The sequence below is a fragment of the Globicephala melas genome, chromosome 3 (assembly GCF_963455315.2).
Source record: "Globicephala melas chromosome 3, mGloMel1.2, whole genome shotgun sequence".
In the NCBI taxonomy this organism is placed as follows: Eukaryota; Metazoa; Chordata; class Mammalia; order Artiodactyla; family Delphinidae; genus Globicephala; species Globicephala melas.
The window spans coordinates 25,519,252-25,533,705 of NC_083316.1; the positions used below are offsets into that span (position 1 = coordinate 25,519,252).

General features: G+C 37.1%; 1 protein-coding gene across 2 annotated transcripts in view; it reads left to right on the forward strand.

Moving 5' to 3' along the window:
• The window catches only part of CDH6 (cadherin 6), a 127,742-nt gene that overhangs the window by 53,806 nt on the left and 59,482 nt on the right, over positions 1-14,454 (forward strand). The window lies entirely within an intron of this gene.

The window sequence follows — 14,454 nt, forward strand, 5'->3', positions numbered from 1 at the left end:
CCCACTTAACCTGCAAAGTTACCTACAAGTTTCCCATGATTCATAGGATGAGATTCAATCTCTACTGAGCATATGCCATTAGTTCTAAAACAACCGACTATAAGTCACTCTTAGCATTTTCTTAATGGACTCCAAAATAGGGACGTGTGAGGGGCAACGTAGAATGGCATTTGTTTTACCATTTATTATCTTACTTAATTTTTTTCACTAAAGGATAAAATTTGTTCTCTTCACCCTCTATCTCCACCCCATTGCACCCTGTTTCTCAGCCAAATCAGCTAAAAATTTAAATTAAAAATGGCGAGGGGATGATCCATACAGGAGAACCTACACTGCCTATGTTTCATTTTGGAATGAGAGGGGTGGTCAGAGAGAGGGAGCCCCCCAACCCCTCATCACCTGTACGAAGTCACTAAAAAGCAAAGTTTAGGGAAGTCTGTTTCCCAGTCTTTCTCCAATGTGCACCAGACTGGCCGTTCTTGTTTCCAGCACGGTGCCAGAGGTCAGGCAACGCCACAGTATGAAGGTAACACCAGAGCATCAGATTTATAAGAAGATGTAAGAGGCAAAAATGATTTTGCTAATAAAACAATTTAGATCTATTATTGAGTAGAACACAAAATATGCATAAGTGTTTAGGATAAAACTGAAGATTTCAATAAATTTCACACATTGGGTCCTGCCTTTAGACCTCCCAGGGATCTTTACTCAGGACATCTCTGCAGAAAAGATTCAGGGTCGGCTAGCTACCATATCTGAAAAGCCATTATGACAAAGAAGAACATCTCAAAAGTCATCAATTCATCAGACCTTCACCCCCAAAATGACCTAATAACAGCTACTAAGTATCTGCTCTTTCTGTACACCCTGTCATTCAATCTCCACATTAATAACCTGGGACCTGAATATAATCATCCTCAGTTTAAGGTGAAAAGGCTAAAACTTTGAAAGGTTATATAACATGTCCAAAGTCACACAAGTAAATAAATCTTTCACCCTATAATCTGACTGATTCCAAAGCCCATTCTCTTAGCCAGAATGCTCCAGCTACTTCTGTCTGGTGGCATACTGGTTTCCTATCCCCACTCTGACTGGAAAGGATTGCCTTGGACGAAAGGAAAAAAAACCAAAACAAAACAGCCAGGGATGCTGTGGCAGGTGGCTTGATGTCTCATAGGCAATTGCAGTAACAATTTCTCTTCAAATAGATAAAGTGCCAAAGTCATTTCTCCTTAGTTATAAGCAGTGAGAAATGCCGTGCATGTAGACAGCAATCTGTTGAGCTCTGAAAAGTAGTGATGCATTCAATTTTTTTTAACTTTTCATGAAAACAAATATTTTTCAGTTGTTTGGAGCATTTCAAGATGTGGAAAATACCAAAGCAATTACCTTACGGAATTTATGACCAAAGTTTCATGATGATTCCTATCTTGTTCTTAGGAGTTTTCCGGATTGATAGAGTGTGGCTTACTCTAATTGTATGAACAAGATTAAGGACCCTGTAAAACAGACCTGCAACCTAAACAGATATAATCAGAGAAAGATCTGTGAGAGGTTATTTGCTAAAATCTTATTCTAGAGATTTTTCCATATGGTTCAATGTAGTTTAGTTTTTTGAAAACTAAAAGTCTATCTTATATAAACAAAAATGCCTAGCCAACATAAGGAAATTGTTTTAAAGGTTTTTATTAAATATGCATGCCATATATTTCTTCTTTTAAGCAATTACAATATTCACTCTGTCCTGGGAGGCTTTCTTCCTAATGACATTAACACAAGAAAAAAGATTCATTGGCATGAATACGATATTTAACTGTTCAAATTAAAAGCAGACCTCAAAGCAGCCTTTCAAAGAGAGTATTTGAAATAACTTTTCTGTGAACTGAAGCTGGTAATGACTTGGGGGGGAAAAAACACCTCTCTGTCCTTTCTCCACTCATATCCATCTACTCTGAGCCAAGGTATTCCCTGCTAATCATACATATTTTATTTTCATCCAACTTTCTAGGCACCTTAATTTAAAAAAGAATCCCATAGTAAAGTACTTAGTCAACACGATGAAAGTTCCCTTGCTTGTGCAATTTCTGTTTCATGACAGCCCTCCCTTTATATAGTTCTTTTCATCTCTTTACTTTAAGGACTTGTTTTAGACTATAATTATTCTTGAGACCTGCATTAACACAACCATTAAATCTTGTATAGGTGGATGATAAATTGGGAAGCTAACAAGTTGCACGATCTTTTTCTCAGAATTCTTCTTGTTTGAACTCAACCACCATAAAGCAATATGAAGAAATATCTACATTTCAGAAAGCAAAACGTACACACACAAACACACACACACAAGTTTACTGCCAGAAAATCTAGATATTATGAAAGATTATGGATAGTACCTTGACAATAATTCATTTCTATTAGCCTCTTGGCAAGTGATTTGGGGAAAACTTCTAAAAAAGGTATGTCATAGTTTACAAATTTTACTTTTGGTAGCTTTAACCATTTTAAAAGATATTAGTATTCCCCCTCCATCTCTCCAATGGGAAACCACTGAATTGGCGTTTCCCTTAAAATAGAGGTAACGTGGAATTCAAAGGGTTTTTTAATTCTATAAATAAAAACCCTGAAGTGAAAATAATCTTATTTTCATTTTCAAAAATGACGCTTCAGAACTTTATCAAAAATCCCAGAGCAAGCAAAATAAAGATTGTACCCAATACCCTCTTTTCCCACATAACTGGAGCTGCATTTTATAGATATTTCAGCCCATACCTATCAAAAAGAAAAAGAAATTCTGGGACAAAAATCTGTATTTGGGGCCTCTAATGCTGATCCTTTGCATCTTAATTAATGGTTGCCCATGACCTGGAGCACCAAGGATTGCACTTCTGGCATTATTTGTAGTTGGCTAAGATTCAATTAATTGAAATTTTTTGCTGTTGCTGAAGAAAGTGTGAAATGGAGTATTTATAATCATGGATACCTGATTTTTATTTACAGTCATCTGAAAGAAATTTTACATTGGTGACTGAGCTGCAACATCTAAAGTTCAGGATGTCAGAAACACTTGACTCTCAGATGCTTTTAAAATGTTTTTAAAAACATATACATAATATGTACTTTTTTTCTTCCTCTGGAGAAAAATGCTCATTTTACAAAAACTTTCTACTGTGGAAACTTCCTACTGTGTCTTGGAAAAAAATAAAGTTACATTAAAGTCCACTCATCAATTGCTAATTAAATAATTCCTGATTCTCCAAGTGGACCTATAGCTGAGTTTGACAGTATTTTATAGGACTAAGTTATATTTTGGCTTAGTTTTAATATCCAAGGAAACTCATTTCGTAATTGGTAGGTGTGTAAATATGCTGGAATTTCAGGTTCTTCATTTTGTTAGGAAAAATATAGGAGGAACTTCTCTTTCCCCTGCCAACTGAAATTACAGAGCAAGTCAGCATGCTTAGGTACCAAACACACCTTTTTCTAGGGATAAAGAAAAATAATATATAGAAGGAAAGGTTTTTTGTTTTGTTTTTGAAGCAGGTTGCATTTTATGATATTTCAACTTCATGTTTTTTACTAATATTAAGTGGCTCAATGATTGCAGAATGTTTTATGTACTGTTGTTGCACTGCATAAGATCAGCTCTTGGTAAGCAATGGTATCAAAAGCAATACTGGCTACTATTTATTCTCTGCTTAGGTGGCAATGCAGTAAGTGTTTTACATACTGTATCATATTTAATTTTTATAACAAATCAGTGAGGCTTAACTCAGCTGTCTGAACTGGCCTGGCCAGGCCCATCAGTGGAAGTTCAAAAAGAACATTTAAGGGGGGCCTGCTCCTAAGTCAATGTCATTTCCCAGATTTGCACAGGTTGTGGCTTTTTAGAGGATTTGAGAAATGACCAAATTATCAGCTTCAGCAACACAGGAACAAACTATAATAGGACTGATGTGGGACATGCTGATTAAGAGAATAATTTCCTTAATAATGGTAGTTACCGTTAATGGGATATGTACATTTTCTTTCTCCAAAAGATTTCAAAATTATTTTGAATACTTTTTCTTCTGAAGCTACTTTTGAATACTTTTTCATAAAGCTACTGAGATAACAGGGCATATCCCAGAAAGATTGATTTCATTTTGTTTTTCTAGTAGATTATCAGCTGTTTTCCAATATCTGTCTTTACTAGCACAAGCAGTATGGTTTACATTAATAGATGAGGAAAATGGGGATTTTGAAAAGATAAAGCTGAAAAGTTGGTGGCATATTAAAATTAGAACTAAAAACTCCATCATCAAGGTTTTCTTTTTCTACATATTACGCTCTTTCTATTAAAAAGTATTTTTCTGTAGCTTTAAATAAGTAAAAGGCCATATTACTGACCTATTAAAAAAGTAACGTGAACATTCTGATTTTCTACCATGGAATAATTAATAGGTGAATGAAACTGAAAAGCGCTTGATTTGATGACTGCCGAACATCAAATAACAATGCACAGTTAATTTGAACAACAACTTCCAGTGAGAATTAGCTTTCTGCTGGCCTTCATTGTGTTCTGGTGCCCCACTGTTTATAATTACACATGTACACTGTGATAGTGCAGTCGTTAAATTAGAAATTGAACTTCTTTGACAACTGCAGTGAAACTTGACAAAAGATGAATGTGATTTTTTTTGTTTGTTTCCCTTCTTCTTTCACTTATTTAAACATGTATTAATTAACTTGTTCTGGCAAGTGTTTAGTAAACACTGAGCAAGGGCATTTCTTTAGTGGTATAATTAAAATTCCCTTTTAAAATGTTTTGCATGATATTTTATGCACAATTTGACTCCAGTAAACAGAGGTTCTAATTAAAGTTTGTAAGTGAAGGCCATCAGAATTGATAAAACATCCAGCAACCCATTCAAGCACATTGTCTTCCTGTCTAGTTCAAGTCTAGTGTGATGGTCAGTTAACATTAGCCTGAATGAGTTAAGATGTCCCCAACTTCACAGGCCCCCTTCTACTTTAGTTAGTCTCAGGGAATAAACCTTTAAATGTTGCAGTACCTCTTGAAGTTGTTATACACTATTTATTCAATTAAATTTCTTCAAAGATACTACACCAGGATATTATGAGAAGGATCTAATTTAGGTTATGGATACTCTGAAAATAAAGTGTTGCATAAAACACACTGAATGAATGAAGCCATCCAAATAGCAAGTAGGGCTTCAATTATTTTTTCCCATTAACAACTTGGTGTAAAAGGTTACACCTCTGTAAAGAGTACTGTCCTTCTGGGTGAGAATAGCCACTGTAGCTTTTCAATGTTAACAGGTAAATGTCCAAAGCACATCCTCCCTTTTTTGCCATATTTCTCTGTGTGTGTCCGGGGAGTGGGGTTGGTGAGGAAGGTGAAGAGAAATGGAAAAGAATTCATTTTGCCTGTAATGCAATAATTGACCTGAAGTGAGAGATATTTTAAGAGAAGCTTTAAACTCCCAGTCTTTAAATTATTCATACTTTTTTTCCTTTTAGTGATGCTGTAAACAACTCCAGAAAGCAAAGCTTTAAGTGCAAGAATTGTTGGTAATTAATAAGTGATTTACTGGCTCTCAGGATCACTAATGTCTCTAATGATCTGTTTTTAATTCATGGGGGTTAAAACAGATTCTGCCCGATCACTTCCTTCAGACCTCCGGGTACTGTACCTGAGCCAGCTAGGGGTGAGAGCACTGGCTCTGAACTGTAGAATTGGAGCTTGCTCTCCAGAGGTAACAACCACTTCTGCTTTTGTAAAAGAAAAGCAAAATAGAATGTAACCCCGACTCCAGCGGGGAATCTACCCAATGCTGGGTTTACTTAGCAAGCCCACTAAGCTTTCAAACTAAGCTACCTTTTCAGCCTGGCTTTTTTTTTTTTTGGTGATAAAAGTGAGATTTTGGTGTCTAACACTCCTTCGTTATTGTTGTTGTTTTCTTAATTTCTTTGAAGTTTGAAAGAGAAAGAGAAATGCTATTTATCAGGTGCTGCCCCTTAAGACCCTAAAACTGTACTATTCCCAATTTGAAGATGAGGAAATTGAAGCACAGAATATCAAGCCACTTGCCCACTTCTCAAGACTAATAAGTATTGATGCTGGGATACATGTGGGTGAACTGGCTCAGAGTGTGCTTCTAACCACAGGGCTGTTCTATCCGTGCATATCAGCACACCAGCCCCAATGTCACACATGAGAAACAAAAGCTCAGAGAGGTGGAAGAGCTTGCCTGAGATAAGTAACACGGAGAGTAGGAGAGAGAAGGACAGTGAGGCCTAACACCCAGCAGCGCTTCTAAATACCACTGTTGTGGGAATTCCCTGGCGGTCCAGTGGTTAGAACTCTGCATTCTCACTGCCAAGGGCCTGGGTTCAATCCCTGGTCGGGGAACTAAGATCCTGCATGCTGCACAGCACAGCCAAACAGATATCACTGTGGTAACTTTTGACAGTCGTATTGCTTGTGTTTATCCTACATATCCATGCCTTCTCAAACCAAACATTCAAGATGACTTGGAACTCTTCTTAATGATTCAGAGTCATCATCATGACTATTCATGTGCTGGATTTCCTCAAGTGCTGTGAGGGTTTTGTATGTCCATGCTTACAGTCATTAGTCCTATCATCAATTCAGGCGTTCAGTCATTCTTACATTCAGTCGCTCATGCATTCATCCATGCACCCACTTATTTTACAAATGTTTATCTGGTGTCACTATGTGCAGACTGTTCTCAGCATAGGAGCACAGAGTGTCGCCTATCCACCAGGGCCAGCTCCTTACCTGTCCACTCTGTCTTTAGTTTTCTGTCTGTCTTTTGAAGCCTTTCTCTGGGCTTTTCAGCCACCCTCTCCTACTAATGGGACTCCAGCCTCCAGCACTCCTTACACTGTCTCTTTAATTTGCTGGGGATTTAGAAACCTGATGATAAATTTGTTCAAATTTTGTCTGAAATGAGAGTAAATAAAACCTAGATGCTGTTTCCATGAGCAAAATACAAATGAGATAGTGAATGTTATGGTTAAGAAGGAGCCTCTAGATTAGCTGGGTTTGGTCCAAGTTCTGCCAACCACTAGCTGTGCACCCTGGCGCGAAGCGTCCGGTCCCTCCAAGCCTGTGTTTCTTATGTCTGGAGTAAAGGATAAGGGTGGTGGTCTCCATTTCAAAGAATTTTTGTTTAAGACTACATGTTTACAGAGCATTTATCCCATTGTATGGCACAAAGCAAACTTTGTTTGCTGTTCTTATTTAGCTTATACATTTTGTGACAACTATTTTTACCTCTCAGAGACCTGTGTTGTGGTTATACGTTTAGGGGAGTTGTGAAGATCCAGTTGTAAGGTTGCAGCTATAATGAGCTCTTATCATGGACAGCAGCCTGGCTGGCCTGTGACTCCTCAGAGTGAGTTCAGAGCAAGGACTCCAGAGTCTGATGCCAGGGCTGGAGTCTGGCTTCATCATGTACCCATTACCTGACCATAGACAAGTTACTCGATCTCTGTAAGTTTCAGTTTCTCATCTGCAGAAATTGTAAGAATATTATCCACCACACAGATTGTCATCAGAATTAAATGAAGACGTATTTGTGATGTGCTCAGCACAGTGCCTAGCGCATAGTAAGTTCAGGAATAGAGCACAGCAAATTTAACTATTATTATGAGCTAGACTTCATATAATGGACAAAGGCTTAGATATTATATCAGCAAGAACAAATACAACATCTCCACTCCTCATAGCACTTTCATGAGTATGAGCCTTTCAAAAGCATCTGTGACGTGCCAGTCATTTCACAATGACTTAATGGTAAACCCAACCATGTGACTCCTTTTGCAGTTTAATAAAGTTAAATCTGTTTCGAACTCCTCACCCCCGCTACGGTACCCTTGTAGCTCCCAGCCAATACACTCGGGCTGCCTTTTCATTCAGCTATTGGAAGAAGACCAAACTCACTGAAATCGTTCACACTAATGTGCAAGTGGGTTTTGACATCTTGCAGTCTTATTCAGGCGTCGTTGTCTTAAATGGCTATGCATCCGAAAGAAGTAAAGCTGCCAGAGAGCCTAATGTACAAGCAGGGAGTAATATGAAACCAAGTCTTTCATAGATTTCTGCAACCTAAACATATAGTTTGCTACAGAGATGTTTAAAACTCATGCCATGAATAGCTAGTTAAAGGCATAAAATGCTTTCTCTTCTCCTTTGTTCACACAAGTCAAAGAGAGCATCCACAAGCCCAATGGCCCTGTGGAGCCAGGCAGTAAGGGAATGAAGCAAGCAGGTTTCATAACTGATAAAGGAATAAAGCAAGCAGGTTTAAGAAAACTGCAGAGAATGTGAGATGGCAAAAGACAACTGAATGGCAATTGAACACACAGTGGGCAGGCATCCATAAGGATCATGGGGGAGCGCTAGCACCGATTCAAGAGGCAGCTCCCTCCACTCCAGAAATGAAGATGTCACCAGAGCTTCTGTGGTTTCAAGTTAATCCCAGAAATAGGCATGCATTGATCTTTAAAGATGACTGACTGACTGAAGTTTCTCAATTGTGAAAGGCAAAATAAGAAATGTGCAGGAGGCAAAGTGTATCCTCTGCTAAGATAGTCTTTGACAACTTAGGTAGTTGTGACCATCTTACTAGCTAAGACCTCACGTAGATTCTCATTCATTTTATCCTCACAACCATCCTACAAGGTAGGCACTATTAATATCATTCCACTTTATAGATTAAAAAAATTGAGACACACATTGGTCCCCTATTTGCCCAGCCAGTGTTGGGTGGGGCTGAGCTTCTACCCTAGACATGTGACGTGCCAGAGTCTGTTCTTAACCATACTCTGATACTTCTTCTCACAATAAAATAGTTTGAACTCCCCCCCAAAAAAATGTGGAAAAAGAACTGTGTCTTTTTGATTCAAGTTTTGGGGTTTTTTGTTCCCAAGTGAGTATTTCAAGCCAACAAATATTCCTTGAGCCTCAACTATGTATAAAACGCCCTTTTATGTGCTGTAACACATTTGATTTTATCTTCATTAATGCAATGTCTGGAATATGATTTTAGAACAAGGGTAATACTGTTGAAATAGGTTCATCTGGAAACACATCAGTTTGCAAACAGACTGGCATATTATCCACAAATATAAACATTTAGAAAAAATTCGGGCATCATTCGATGACTGTTGCCATAATGATTCATTGGCACAAGAGGAATGCTACGTGATGAAAGATGCCAAGGCTGCTTGACACATTTCAGTGGAGTTCATTACACACACGAAACGGAACCAATTTTACTCAACAGTGACTTTGACATTTACAGAAAAATGAAATGGAGGCTTCGAAATGAAGACTTCATGTGAAATCTCTACCAGAAATTTTAAATTGGTTCTATCCTTATGTCACCACTTCTAGAAGATCAGCCATGTACTATAGACTTACTTTTATTCACAGCAGGCGGCAACCTATTCAAAACAAAGTTCCTTGGGTGATCAGAAAATCAATCGTGAACAAACTTAATTGGCTGTAAAACTCTTCTCTTAGAATAAAGAACGTATATATATTTTTAAAGATTTACTTGTAGGAAGACCTGTCCGTTTGGCTTCACTCTGTTTAATTCATCCTGATATCACAGTCCTGCTTCTTTGATTTGCCGGTTTTAATGGAGTAAATACCATCCTTGTCCCCACTGCACCCAAAGATAGTGTGAGAATGGAGAGGTTTCAGGCTCTCAAGAGTTGGAATACAATAGGGTCAGGAGAAATGTTAAATAGTTGTAAATAACCAGCTCTCTTCTACTTCACTGACCATAGAATGTGAGAAGATGTACCAAAAATTCGGAATGGACTTACGTTACATATGCTAAAAGCATTACTAATGGGTTATGCCAATGGGTTAGGATGACTTATGGGTAGCTGAGATTCTGTGAGCAGCATTATGCAAAGTGCTATGCTCCAGTATTTCTGTGCAACACCATTTATTTGAAGAAATAATTTCATAACAGATTTTAAAACATTCTCTTACTAGGGTAAATGGTTCAAGTATATTAATAATGTTGCTTTATTGAATGCTTACTTGCTTTCAATGCCAAAGTTAAGGCTCTGCATGCCAAAGAGTGAATGTACTTGGTTTAATTTGTAAGCCTAGATGGCATTATAGTAATATTGCACTGATTAGAATTAATCAAGAACACCAGAACAAATGTATGCTAAGTCTGAATTCTAAAACTTTAAAGTAATTATATTGCTTTTATAAATCTGTCTAATATTTACTTGCTTGTCTGTAAATAGTATAATAAAATCAGTATCTCAAAACCAGATAATATAGTTGAGTCATTCAGACTGTTATCAAACATAAGTCACTGAAGAAGCAATTCAATCAATAGAGAAGTTTTCTAATTAGCATATTAATTATTTGCAAATAAAAGGTGATTCCAAAGTACTCCAAGGAACTTGAAGACATTGTAGTTTGTCTTCTCATTCTATATCTCCTATGAAATATTTTTACATTATTAATTTCCAGTGATCTAGTGGAAAAGATTTTGCTAATCAAAGGAAAACTTCAGCCCAGCTTCTGCCATTAATTATCACATATTCTAAATTGGTAGACCCTGAATTAATGAGGCCCAGGCTTCTTCTAACTGGCATGCATTAAAATAAAAGCTGGACTTGATTATGTACTCTTGTGAAGATTGAAGTATATATGCATATTGGCTGCCAGACAAATAAATTTTCAAAGTATGTAATTATCAGTGTTATGTGGGCTTTGCCCCACTAACCGTAAACATCTTAATTACCTTCTACACATGACTAAGAAAAGGCTTCTGCAAAGATTCAAACTATTGCCTATAAGAAATAGAAACCCACCCCCCCCCCAAAAAAAACAGATTCTAGCAAAAAGAAAATAAAAAGTAGAGACTTGGTCTATTAAGTAATCTTTTAACTTCATTGCTAAACTGTCATTGGGCTGTAATTAGGCAGGTCAAGTTTTATTTTTATAGAGTTTTTGATATCTCTAACTCATTTGCTGTTAATGCCATGAGGGGATGGGGGCAAAAAGATACAATATCCACACTGTTTTGTATTCTTTCCATTCCCACTGTCTAATCTTCTGGTTCTTTCCTTCTTGAATAACCATACCTGCTATTTTAAAATTCATTGTCTATGTAGGCCATTACTTTCTTGTCATTTTAGTTTACTTTCCGAGACCTACAGAACGAGTCAGCACATCCGATTACTACTTGCCATGTGGTTTTCTTGTATTTTTTTGGGTTTTTTTTGGTATGCGGGCCTCTCACTGTTGTGGCCTCTCCCGTTGCAGAGCACAGGCTCCGGATGCGCAGGCTCAGCGGCCATGGCTCACGGGCCCAGCCGCTCCGCGGCATGTGGGATCTTCCCGGATCGGGGCACGAACCCGTGTCCCCTGTATCGGCAGGCGGACTCTCAACCACTGTGCCACCAGGGAAGCGGTTTTCTTGTATTTTGACTGCTCAGAAGTCAGCGACTTTCCCACATTTCTCAAAGTTGTGCTATACCAGGCCCTTTCCTTCCTTTCCTTGAACTTAACAGCCATTTATCACCTTAAGAATCCAGTTTTTTGCATCTAAGGTCATGTTTGGAATATGGGGGTTTTTTTCATTTCATATTTTTAGATTAAAATCTAAAATCTGTATATCATTAATTTCAACTATATCAAATTCTTACCCGATATAATACCAGCATGTTAAATTACAAGAAGACATGTATGTCCAGTCCCATTTTTGCAAGGACACTATTGCTACATTGAAGCTAGGTCTGATTTTTTTTTTTCACCTGAATAAAGTAAAGATGATTTTCAAAACTTTAACGAAATGGAAAGGGGAAAAAAACACATAGATTGTATGAATGAGTCTGTCCTCCAGTGAACTTTCCTTTTTGCCCGTATTCTTCTTGAGGCAGGCAGTGGGCATAAAGCTTCTGCCTTCTGTTTCTATACTGTTTCTGTGAAATACAGAATCGAAGTCTACACAAAGGCAAACAATTGGCAAACGGACTAATTCTGATTTTTAAAGTGCTTCTATTCTTTAATTTTAAGAGAATTTGACTTGCTTGGAGATGCCTCTTGAAACATAAAAAAGTATTTAAAGCCTAAGAGGTAACCAAGCTATCTTTTGCAGACTTTTGCAAGCTGCTGTAGATGGATTCTACACTTGCAATGCAAATAATAGTAACAGTAGTAGTAATAATAACAGCTAATACTTATTAATACCTTACTGAGTGCTAGGCACTGTTTTAAGTGCATGCAATGACTCATTTAATCCATATATAACACCCTATGAGGTAGTTACTGTAATTACCCCCATTTACAGAAGAAGAAACTAAGGTACAGTGAAATCAAGCATTTTCCCCAATTCACAGCAATTTAAACTCAGGCAATCTGTCTCCAACCCTGATAATCTTAAGCACTATGCAATCCTGACTATTAAGAAGTATTATATGAGAATTGCTAAGTTATATATTCAACAGTGTAGAGTCTGTTGGAGTTTTTTTTAACTAGAATTTCACAGAGAAATCTATCCCTTTAACACCAAATATGAGTGGATCATGGTAATTTTAGTAATTTTGCATATTGAGTTTTAACAAGGATACACCCTACCAAGTTGGTACAAAAAGAGCTGGGTTACAGCAAAACTACATGTTCTACCATACTTGGAAACTCTGCTTAAATTTGTACCACTTTAAAAGCTTATTACCAGCCAAGCAGAAAAAAATATGAAATACTTGACATTTTGGTATCTGCGATATTAAAAAGAACTAGTATTTAATAGTCAAGTGGCAACAGCTTGTAGAGTTTGCATACAACATCCACAGGGATCGATTTTTCTTTAAAATGGCCTTTAGGAGTCTGCCTTTTAAACAGCTGACACCTCCATTCTCTGCATCCCTCTTTCCTGCCAGCACTGTGGGCCACACACCGAGTGCAGCAGCAGATGTGTAATTCTTCACTGCAGGATTTGTCTACACAAATAATGGAGAGTGTGGGAAATTAAGAAAAATGTAATTTCCACTGAATCAACTTCAGTGTAATATCTACTAGATATTCATTTCTAGAAATGAATAGATGTCTTTAGAGGGCTTTTCTCCATATGGTCTCTCAGTCCCCTTTATGTACCATCCACAAGAAGAGAGAAGAACCGTCGTTACCTAATTGATCATCAGTCATTCCACACCTGTACCAAGGCCACATAATGACAAATATAGCTACCTGGCATTTTTCCAGCATGACTAATTGTCACAGTACTAATTCACTCACCTGTGGAAGTTTCAACTTCCCCAGCCTGCTGTCAAGAAGATGCATAATAATGGAATAAAGGTTTAAAAATGCTGAACACTGTGAAATATTACACTTATATTCCAACAGAAAACTTCCACTTAAACATGTGTCGGGTGGCTATAATTATTAATTGCTGAGGTTAAAAAAAAAAAAAACTGGTCATATATACATTTACCCGGTAGAAAAATAGGACAAAAGGGAACAAATCTTTTCTGACATAGAGGGAAAAAAATTACTGATCAGATCACCTACAACCTGTTTCTTTATCTGCACTTATTTATTAACTGTACCAGCTTAATTACTACTCTGTTCTACATTACAAAGCCCTTCACTTTTTTATTAATATTATTTAAGAAAATATGTTTTCTATATCAAATAGTAAGATGAAGGAGTAATCTATTGGATTTTTTTTCAAGAAACATGGGAAAGTTTAGGAAGGAGATATAGGCATGTATTACTTAATTTACATAAGATATTAAACCAAATTGTGACATCTTTGCCAAGCACTCTGGCCCAAGGATTTGTTTCAAATGCTAGGTTGTGTTTTTGAAAATTAGTATTTGTCATGGAAAATTATTACCGTGATTATAATAGCTGACTTTTCTGAAGATCTTGCTGTCGATTGCCCTCACTGTGGTATTGAGGTATATCTGATGTACCTGTGAAAATTACATAGAAACTGTTGGACCAATTTTAATATATATACTTAGTTGCCTATGATACAAGTAAAATTTAGAGAGAAAAGCCCACCAGGATTTCCTAAAGAAATTTGAATAGAATTGTTCATTTTATTCTTTATTCTGTTAAATACAAATTCCATAGGTTGTTCATTAACCCATCCTGTAGTGTTAATTGGGTTGTATGAGGAAAAAAGTTTCCTGGTCAAGTTTGGGAAATACTGGACTAAATGCAGGCTTATCATCATGGCTACAAAATTTCACTTCAGAGACATCAATATGTATAAAAAAATTTTTTTAAGACAAAAATCTTCAAAAAAAACAACAAAAAAAGAAACCTCAATATGCTAATGAGCATCCTGAAGGGAAGGCATTAGGTCTTTTCCAAGCTTATCTGACCCAGGCTGTTCCATCACAACACATCTCCGAAGCCAAGAGTCTGCAGAACAGGCTTCT